Source organism: Fukomys damarensis, unplaced genomic scaffold, assembly GCF_012274545.1.
Source record: "Fukomys damarensis isolate Sample0158 unplaced genomic scaffold, DMR_v1.0_HiC HiC_scaffold_26, whole genome shotgun sequence".
In the NCBI taxonomy this organism is placed as follows: Eukaryota; Metazoa; Chordata; class Mammalia; order Rodentia; family Bathyergidae; genus Fukomys; species Fukomys damarensis.
Genome location: NW_022900938.1, coordinates 8,352,290 through 8,363,471, shown reverse-complemented (window position 1 = coordinate 8,363,471; position 11,182 = coordinate 8,352,290). Strand labels below are relative to the sequence as shown.

The 11,182-nt window shown below is 43.2% G+C and overlaps 1 protein-coding gene across 1 annotated transcript in view; it reads right to left on the bottom strand.

Annotated features, from left to right (window-relative positions):
• The window catches only part of Hibch (3-hydroxyisobutyryl-CoA hydrolase), a 47,636-nt gene that overhangs the window by 33,696 nt on the left and 2,758 nt on the right, over window positions 1-11,182 (bottom strand). The window contains exon 2 of the mRNA XM_033756395.1: window positions 6,022-6,064. The gene's annotated coding sequence lies outside the window, so the exon portion shown is untranslated. The remainder of the gene's footprint in view (window positions 1-6,021; window positions 6,065-11,182) is intronic.

Here is an 11,182-nt window from a genome sequence, read left to right as displayed (position 1 = left end):
GAGGGTGAGGGGGAGGAGGAATTGTTGTTGTGTTGAAGCAAAAGTGATGGGAGTTAAGCAAAATAAGCGGCTCCAGACCAGATTTTTAAATTTTGGATTTATGTGTTACATAGTTGGTAAAAGGAAAGATTAACAGTCTGGAGCAAAATCAGAGCACATATGACACAGTTGGGAAGAAGATGTCACCTCACAGACTGAGGGCCTCACACAATGTTTCTTAACCACACAGTTCATGCGCTATACGGCCCTGACTAATGCACCACCTGTGACGAGCACGGATTTAACGGTAGAGCAATCATAACGATTCTACCACACACAACTATGAGGTCACATGGCACTGTTACTCTTCTGAGGATAAGACACTTCAAACTCCACATGGAAGAGACTACAATATAAAATTAGAAGTCAGTTTAAACTGAAAACTTAACTTCCGTATGGCAATTAAAACTGAACAGCATACTTAAGTCTGATAAAACCCCAAAGTCCATATTTTGTCAGCATTAAGCAACATATTTATACCGTTCAACTTCTTTATAAAATCATGTTGCATATATAATGTTGAAATCAATTTTTTTTATATTCACTTAAAAATTTTGGGAAAGGCTTTTAAACAAAAAAGGCTGCATCTTTCGATTTAATTATAATTTTTCACTAAAGAATCACAAATTTACTTAAGACTATCACTGTAGTGCGATATACTTTTACACAAACTGACAAAGATCAAAGGGTTTAATGTCTTCTGATGTCTCGAGTGGGAGTAAACATACTGTGGAAGCACAGACTATTCTAGAGCCTAGGAAAAGCACACACTGACGCAGTAAAGGCCACTTCATAAATTTAACCTACAGACTAAACTTACTTTGGGCCAAATAAAATACACACAAAACTGTCAGCGCAGAATCATTTAAAGTACGGTCAAGTGATGCATGTGAGGGAGCCTTTAAACAGGATGAACAAGAAGTTTGGCCAGATGGGAGAAACAACTGCTAAGGCTTCACAGCGTGGCAGGACAACCACGGCTGACAACAACTAGTTACTCCAAACAGCTGGCAGGACTTTGTACGTTCCCGCCACACACAATCGCAGTATGTGAGGGGATAATCATGGCAATTATCCAGACCTGGTATTACACACTGTAGCAACACATTGATACGCAGCCTTGTCCCCCCATAAATAATTACAATTACCACGTCAGGAGGTTCAAGACGAAGCAGCAGCAGCCTCTCCACACACCGTTACACAACACTCTCAGGTGCAGACAACTATGACACTACCCTCTGTGTGCACACAAACTGACATACAGAATAGAGCTATGGGTGGATACCCAGAAAGTGCTAAAATGTTTGCTTCCAGAAAGGGAAACCAGACATCTGAAAGATGGATTGGATAGCCCTTTTGAGTGTTTTGAATTCTTATCTATTCAAAACAAAATTTTAAAAGAGTGATTGATTAGGCTTATAATGTACTAAGCTGACTAGAAAAACCGTATTTCTAGTTTTCTCATCCTATTGGTACTAAGGAACTTGTAGTGAAATAAAACTACAAAAATCACAAAAGAAATCAGACTTCCAAATGCCCAATTTTATTTTCTGTAATGCTGATTAAATACTTAAGTTTACTGACTGGCTAAAGGAGAACCAATCTAAATAAAATTTAATCCAACATTCAAAGAAATGCATAACTGCAGTGGACACACAATTGAAAAAAATTTTTTTTAAATTTAAAATTAAAGTGGTTACAAGGGAAGGCATAAAACGGAAAGTAACAGTAAAATGTATGAAGAATCTTTTAAAATGTTCTGTTGAAAAATATAGAGATTTATTCTCAAGAAATAAGCCAAAATCTAGTAAAATATTTATAGTAGATTATAGTCTGTTAAGAGTGGTGACGCTGGGCATGGTGGCCACCCCTGTATTCCCAGCACTCTGGAAGGCCGAGGCAGGAAGACAAGTTCAGGCCCAGCCTGAGGAACTCGGCGATTGCAAGACCCTATCTCAAACAAAATTTTAAAAAGGGGATGAGAATATAACTCAATGTGAAGGCACTAGGTTCAACTGACAGAACTGGAAAAAAAGTTTTTTTTTTAACTGCTGTGTTACATAGACGAGAAAAATGGCCAGTGATGAAATTAGTTTGGGAGAAACTCAAACCAATATAAACAAGTTATATTCCTGTAAGATGTTTTTGGTCTTTACTTTGCAAATACACAATACAAACTTTTAAAATACAATGGCCAACATTTCTTACTGATCAAAGAAGTTTCTCTCATATGTCTCTCTTGAGACTTGTACTTTACAGACTAAATGTTGGCAAACGCGTCAGATCTTCAACACTGCAAAGAAAACATTCCCTTTGCTGAAAACCCAGTGCCTGGTACAAAGTGCGTGTCCTCAAAATGTGGAATCCATTGAACAGGTGATCCCATGCCGTGACGCGGTCCTGCTGTGACACCAGCTCACGACAAGTCACCCCTGTGGAGACCTAAGCACCGATCCAAAGCTCACACCACTCCCTATGTGCAGCAACTCAAAGACACCATCACGTGATTTTTAATACGCTATGCTTTTTTCATCTTTCTGCCCCTCAATTTCCATAAGTTTGTAGCCAATACCAAAGAATGCCATTAAATTTAAACTACAACATAAAGAGGACATAACAGCATAAGACAATTCTTGCATCAAAAAAGCATTTAACAAATGCTGATTATCTGAATATCAAGCAAGCCTTCCCAACTTCAAACTGTCAGTAAAACACTCCACTTGACAGCAATTTAACACCCGAGTTGTCCTTAGCTGTGCATTCCTGTCTCAACTTCTGTGACGCCATCAATTCTGCAGCTGGGATGAGTGTCTAGTCTAAGAAACTGGCTCAAACTTCCTTCTCCAGCGCCTCGGCTCTTATTCCAGAGGCCTGCTGCAGGGACAGGAGCAGCGGCAGGGCACCCCAGCCTCAAAGACACACTCAGGAAAGTGTCCCGCCTTCAGGGCCGGAGCTGCTCTGCACCAACTGTGTCTCTTCTGGTCCTCACACCAGGTAAAAGTATCGCAGCCAACCAGGCCCAAAATGTTGGTTATCTCTAATTTTCACTTTTCTCTGCCCATCTCGCCCAGCCATTTGAGGCAGTTACTAAGCACCGCAGATTCTCTCTTAAAAGACTCTTGTCTATAATTATTTCCATTCCCATCGCCTTCTCCACATAGCAGTATTACAGTCACCTCTTCGGCACACTTGCAGAATCTCTGCCCACAGTCTGTCCTTCCAGGGGCGTCAAGGAGAGACTGCAAAGCACACTCCTGATGTCACTCCATTCAAAAATGTTCAGAGTCCCATGAAGTTTAAAAATGTCTAAGTTACTAGACCTGGGCTTCAGCTCTCCCTACAATCTGATTACATGGAAGAAATGAGCTTTCCACATTAAGAGTTTAAACTACTTTGCTGTGGGCGGGGACTTAGCTCAGTGGTGCCACCACCGCCAGCCTCAAAAGCGCAAGGTCCTGAGTTGGGTCCCCAGTACCACAAATAAATGAACAATACAACTGCAAAGGAGAAAAAAAAAAAAAAGCTTTCTGTGAATAGTTTTGTAGTCCTACTATTTTAGGAGATGAAATAGGACCTCCAAATGATATAAGGAAAATATTCTAACTCCCAACCTGTTAGATGTCTGATACACTGAGTTCATGTTCTCTGAAACCGAAGAATGAATTCTAGGAACAATGGAGGTTAACAGTAGAAAATATTTACTCAGAGGATAGCTCCTGAGAAGCAGGACGGGACCCAAATGCGCAGCCTGGGACCTCGCTTTACAGAGAATTTTTACAGAGCAAAACCCACAAGGTACCCCGGGCTGACAGCTATGACTAGCCGGTAAGGTTAAAAGTATAGTTGCTTAGGTAACAGGGACCCAAGAGGGCAGCGAGTCACGGAGCAAGAGCACACAGAAAGGATGAAGAGCTTCTCGGGCAGGTGATGGATCTGGGGGTCTCGGTCACCCACTGAGGCAACTGAGGGCTACACAGACTTCACTGGGCAGGCACTACCACCCCTCTCGTCCCTCAGGGAAGTGTGGGGCTGGTCCTTTCATCGTCATCTTGAGGCCTGGCCTCTAGCTGATGTGTCTCTGGCCACAGTTGTAGTGCTTTTACCTTTTGTCTCGACTCTCGAAGGTTCAGCCCTGACTGCCTGTTACATTTTTATCTAACTTAGCTGTCTATGTCCAAATCAGCCTGGTGATCCACACTATTTTAGACAGGGACAGGGGGAACTGAAGGAACAGGGGGACACAAGTCCAGAGCAGGCGGGCACTGTGGTGACCTGGGCCAGAAGGCACTCAAGGGAAGGAGACAAATGACTCTCGAAGTCCTGAGGGCCGAGTTCTGGGTTTGCTCTGACAGGACCTTGAGGGAGAGAAAGATGCCTCACTAGCAGGATCCGCTGGCTTACTGGCTACATCAGCTTGACCAGCCCCCTGCCTCCCTCTGGGGTTCTATTCCCTACTTTCGTATTGGAAGGGTCGCCAGGAATGCCACACTATTTTCACAAATAGCCCCGTCTCATCAGCTTGCCTGTGATGCTGCATCAGGAGCACGGTTCCATCATGCTGCTATGAAACACACACAACCCTCTTAGAAGGGCCCAGGAGGACCCCATGGGATGCGTCCCTCTATCTCTGAAGCAAATCCAGAACACTCAGGCCTCAGGACCCAGAGTGTCAGTTTGTCTTCCTTCCCTCAGAGGCCCTTCTGCCCCATGTCTACACCGGATCTGGGCTGCCGTGTCTTCCCATTCCGCCCTACCTAAAATAAGCGATACCGTTTCACATTCTTCTGCCAGGAAACTCGTGGGCCTGTGAGTGAATTGCCGACTAACGGGGGGCAGGGAGAGCTCCCTAGCCTCACACCCCACCTTTCAACGGTCGGCCCACTCTTGTCAGAGGCCCGAGAGGGCAGCAGGTAAATCGATGAGCCCAGACTGACCCCGCTCATGCAGCCCATGTGCTAGCCATGGGACACTGGGCAGGCAGGTCAGTCTCTCTGCCCTCAGTTTCTCATCCATTAAATGGGGACGAGGCCACAATCCCTTAACTTAGGAAACATTCTAGATTTAGACAAGTAACATACTGAGCATTGCTTTGCTCAAAACCTGCCAAGGGAGGGCTGGGTCAGTGTACTTTTTTTTTTTTCTTTTTGTACTGGGGATCAAACTCAGGTCCTTGCGCTTGTCAGGCAAGCAGCAACACCACTGAGCTAAATCCCCAGCCCAGGGTCAGTATATTATAACCAAATGTTTTTATATTTCTGCACCAACCCATGAATGTTCACATTAAAAACAAAAAACAAAAAGCTTCAAGTATGCAAAGTTTTCATTATCAAATGCATTTACCACAAACAAACAAAAAATAACAAAACACTTTTAGTTTAGAGGTTTAGAAGTGCAGGTAAGAGAATAGTAGTGGCACACAGTTGATTTTTCTGGGGAGATGAGGGGAAAGTACTGGGGATTAAACCCCGCACTTCCGCTCCGAGCTACATCCCCAGCCCATTTTTCATGTTAAGACAGGGTGTCACTAAGCTACTAGTATTCAGACTGAGCTTGAACTTGTGGTCCTCCTGCCCCTGGCTCCCAAGGGATATAAAAGTGAAAAAAAATTATTTCTTTCTTGCAATCTGATAAATTGAGGCCACTTAAGCTGTGTGGTATCCCATTAGAACAATTACTAACACGTAAAATTATGTATATGCCATGCAAAATGCGAATCGTCTCATACGACAATACAAGGCAGATACCCTGTCCTCGTTTTATACACATAAGGCTGAGTAGTGAGCCCATTACTAAACCTGGGCGCTGAGACTTCCTCTCCCCTTCACCATAATCCGATGCCTCCCTCTGCAAGGCTAGCAGTCAGGGCAATGATGGGCCAGGGTCAAGGAAACCTGCCTTCCCAGTGTCTCTCCCTTTCCTAACAGTGGCATTTAATATACACATAAGACCAATAAGGTCAGCAAAAACAAAGTTCAAACTCACCAAGTGCTGCAGAATAATGTTGGTTCTTTTGAATGAACTAAACCTGAAACAAATGCAGAATACAGTGAGCACAGTAATATGGGTGATTAGGTCTCAGTTTACAAATACGACAGTCTCTTCTAAAAGTTACTAGAATAAAAACTAAAGACTTAATCCCACTCATTGTTGACAGGTATGACGATGAATCAACACAGCCATCTTGAAAGAGTCTGCAGTGTCTTACAAAACCCAATGTATTCTCACCATGACCCAGCAATCCCACCCCGATTGTAACAAATAAATTGAAAAGTTACATCCAAAAAATCTGCACGTGTATTTTATGTTAGCGTCACTCATAACTGCCAAAACGTAGTAGTAGTCAAGATATCCCTCGATGGGTAGACAAACCAATCTTGGTATAGCTGCATGGCTGGTGTAAAAGGTAGGGAGCTGTCAGCCACAGAAACACACAGCAGAGGAAACTTCGGCGCCACTGCTAAGCACCGAAGTCAATAGAAAAGACCTCTCCAGCTCACAGCACGCCAGAAAAGGCAAAACCAGGACCCAACAAAGACTGGTAGAGCGGCCAGAGGTCGGGGAAGGAAAGGATGAATCTGCAGTTGAGATGGAGATGCTCAGAGTAGTAAAGCGAATCTATGTGACGCTGTAATCACGGGTACGCGACATTATACATTTGCCAAAGGTTTTCTGCTCAAATTTTCAGTTCAACTTTTCTGTACACTTAAAAATGCTCTGGCCAGGGATTTAGCTCAGTGGTGCTACCACCTGCCTCACAAGAGCAAGGTCCTCAGTTTGATCCCTGGTATCAAAAAAAAAAAAACTCTAAAAATATTTAAATGTATTTTTAAAGTTAGGTAAGGAAGCAATAAAACCAGCAGTTCCAGCATTTCAGACACGCTGTGAGATGTATGAGCTGGCACTGCCTTTCCAGTAAGTGGAATGGAAATACAGATCCACATCCTTTAAAATTTCGTGGCCTTTCACAAGTGAATTAGTTTAAAACACAACCTCGCTACTTGCCATTTTGCCATCCACTCATATTCCAAGGCTGAGACTGCTAGCCATCATTTAAAACAAAATATTAATTTGTATTACATGGGTATCTAACATCGGTTGCCTCTCAGTTCTCCAGGTATATTTTTTTATTCATCCCATGCTTTAGTATGCTTACAAGATAAGATCATCAGATAAATGAATACTTAAAGGCTTCCAGTTTTTAGGGGGAGAAATCAACAAGCATTAGGCTGTGATAGCAAAAACTGGTTAGCTAAAAGACCATGATAAAATACAATTATTTTAGTAAGTCCTGGTTAATAACAAATGAAACGAAAGTAGTCTGACAGATTTGCCATCAACAGTTACATGCAAAAGCACTGTATATGTTGTTTTACAAACCACCGCATTTCCTAGAATTAAAGATTATACATGATTTTAAAACTAAATCTTTTACTCTCTTGAAGTAGCTCTTTGTGAAAGTCCTTACAGCTTTCTTTACTACCAGCTAAAAATGCTTCGTGTTATTCTAACGTACTATCCTCCACATTCTGTTGATGGGCATTGTTTTCCGATTTGTATTTAGGTCTTGAGACAGTAAATTTTTCGTCAAAAATTTACAATAAAAAACAAAATTGAAAATTCCACAAGCATCTGCAAAGTTGAACTTATAAAGATGTTCATAACAATTATTTACACAAAGGGGAAACTGGAAAAATGTGAACAGAATTATATACATAATTGTACAGTTACATAGCCACTGATTCTTATTTTGAAATATTTAAAACTCATAGAAAGGTTATAACAAAATTACAGAAAGCAATGAAACAAAACATTTTTAATTTTGTTGTTTTCGCAAGGCTAGGCAAGCTCAGCAGTAGGACAGAATGGCACATCAGAAATGCAGAGGGTAAGGGGAGCTGGGAAGGCGCTGGAAGAAAGCAGCGGTGCCGAAGACCATGCAGATGCCCCACGCAGGACCGCGACGCGTGTCAATTCTCAAGAAACCGTCAGCTGCAGGGCAGTCATGAAGTCCTTTATGCAAATAAATTCCCATTAAACAAACTAAAAAGCCTAACAGGCAAGGACAGTGACAGGAAGGGCCCGAGCCAGCTTCCTGATGCAAGTGCCAGTAACAGGCATGTTTGGTTTGTGAAAATTCATCAAACTGTATCTCTATGCCCCGGACCTTTTTGAGAGTTCACATAAAGATACAGCTCTTACCCTTGGGAAACTAACAGTGGATACAAAAACACCACAGCCAGGAATATACTGGGACGCTTGTTTCTTGTTTTTAAAGCTGTATTTAAGACAGAGAAAGAAATCACAGCTGCATTCAGTAGCCCAAGAAGCCCGGTAAGGCCTGTGTGTACCGCAGACGCATACGCTGAGAATAATAGCCAGTCTGTTAATTTCAAGGACACTTTAACATTATCTGAAGACCAACAGTCTAGCTAAGGCTTTTTTTAAAAAAAAAAAAGGGCAGTACAACCATTATTACCACTCATAGCCACACTTTAGATGAAGGAATTCAGAAATATCTGTAATCCAGACAGGCACAGTGGTTCACTCACGTAATCTCAACACTCTGGCAGGCTGAAGCAGGAAGAACCCAATTTCAGGCCCAGTCCGGGCAACTTAGCAATTTAGGGAGACCTGGTCTCAAAAAATTTAAAAAAGATGGGGATGTAGCTCAACGTGAAGGCCCTGGGTTCAATCCCTGGTATAACAAACAAATAAAAATCCTCTGATTTCAAAATTTTCATTATTTTTTAATTATATTCAAGTTGAGTAGCACTACAATAAAGGCTGTAATCACCCAGTTGTTTAAATTGGTCACATGTCACACTCCTGCACCAGGACATACTGAATCCGCCTTACCACAAATGAAATGAAATGTCCCTGTGCCAGGCCAGGGGGTGTACAGTTTGTGCCTAGAATCCCCTAATGATAACAGGATTTACAGGACGTGGACTTGTCACACCGGAGACCAGTTAAATCCTAAACTCTAGAGGTGGCACACAGGCAAAGGTACTTGAAGTTCCACCAAATGGCTACAAGGTCATTAAAACCAACACTTAATAAAGAAAAATCTGCAGCGAAAGATACTAACTCACTTGGAGGAGTATTTTCTAAGTAGGATTTTCATATAGACTTTTGATATCTGAACTACACTTACCCTAACACTAAATTTTTTGTTCAACTTGACTCAATTTTATTTTTTTCAAAGCTGCAGGTAACAAAACTGTAAACACTGCATGTGCCTAAGTATGCTTGTGGGTAGGGACACTGGGATTAATTGGTAATCTGAGTTTACTCAGAGGAAGTTAACCTAACTATCAAATCTGAGGGCACCAAACTGTGTACGACTTAGAGTTCACAAAAATCCTTGGACCAATTATGACCAGAAAACAAAAGAGAAGGCACAGCTAAAATCCTTGCCAAATTCTACACAATCAGACTGCTTTCATGTAGTCTAACTTATGCTCACCTGTTTTTAAAGTCTGGTATTAACTGGAATGGGGGGAAAAAATAAGAACCAAGGTGGATTACATAAAGAAATTAATGATGAATGTCATTATACTGTATACCCAAAATGTACCGATAAATTTAATTTTTAAAATCTGGTATTAACTTTCAATCTCAAAACATGTTCTTGAGAATTCAGACTTCACAGGTACTGTAATTCTGGAGTTCTGGTCTTCTCTTTCTTTTCCAGTGACCCCAACACTGCCACCTGCTGGAGTGGAAGAGAGCTCACTAATTTCTCAAGTCACTTCTCCAGGATTAGTTCGCCTTGTGGGTACTTCTCGGAGCCTCAACCACTACCGGTCCACCCTGGGAAAGTGTTAGAAATGCAAACCACCTGCTCGCCAAGGAACCTCACCGGCTGGACCTAGAAATCCGTTCAACAAATTCTCCAGGTGATTATAATGCACAACTGAGCAACTCAGATGGGTATAACCAGCGCCAGCTGGGATAAACCAAAGGTTAGACAAACTTCAGAGAGGTGATCTGGGAACAAAAACTGCCTGAGGGCTGAACCGACACGGGGACAGGAGAAATATGAAGAGTGAAGCAAGAACGTGAGGGAGGTACCAGAGAAGCCACCGAAGGGCAGAGTTCAGGAGGCCCCGGGCCAGCAATGCCCAGCATGGCACCGGCCCTTCCTCCTCTCCTCCGAAGCACTATAGGGCACCCTCACCCTTCTGCACTCGGGGACTAGACCACTGTACATGACTTGGCCTCTGGTCTTCCCTCTGCTAAGGGTTGGATCTGGAAAAGGACGTATCTGATCCAAGCCCCCAAGCCGGTTCTAGCTTCACCTGGTTGGTCTGCATCGTGAACTACGGAGTGGAATAAAGACCGGCAGGCAGTTTTTGTATCGCTGTTATGGTTATTGTTTTGTTTTGTGATACTGAAGAATCGTTGCGCTGAGCTACATTCCAGCCTTTCTTGAGACAAGGTCTTGCTAAATTGCCCAGACAAACGCAAACTTGCGGTTCTCCTGCCTCAGCCTCCCTCAGCACTAGGACTATAGGTATGGGCCCGGCAGCGTAGCTAAATTAATTTTAACAAACATGTCTTATCAGTTGTTTATCAAAAAAGAAATTGGTGCGGTATTTGCCGACATCATTTTTTAAAAGCAGCAGCAATGACTATGTGTACGAATATTCTTCATGAGCTGACAGAGGCGCAGAAACTAATTTCCAAGTATTCAGAAAACGAGAACTGCAACTCCGGTGTGTAACAAACACCTACCTCAGAAAATAGAAACTATTCCTAAAGAAACACTCCGACCCTGTGGGGCGACCCCTAAGGCAAATTCTAAGCCTAGGAGGAAGGACGGTTTCCCTAGCAGGCTCAGGGCTGGACAGGTTTCCAGGCCGCGGCCAGGGGTCCTGGCGGATCAGATCCTTAGCCGCAGGGAGGTGCGTTTCACACGGCCACTGTCACGCGTCCACGCGGGGCTGAAAACGGGCTCCGGTGGTTTTGCCACGGGGCTTTCCGTTTGTTCTGAGACAAGGGCTTGCTCTGCAGCCCAGGCCGGCCTCGGACTCCAGAGTGCTGGGATGGAGCCTCTGGAGAAAGCCAGATAATCCAGCGACCACGAACGCAGATGCGACGCCGGGCAGGGCAGGAGCGCGAGCTGCGCTGAACAGGGCCC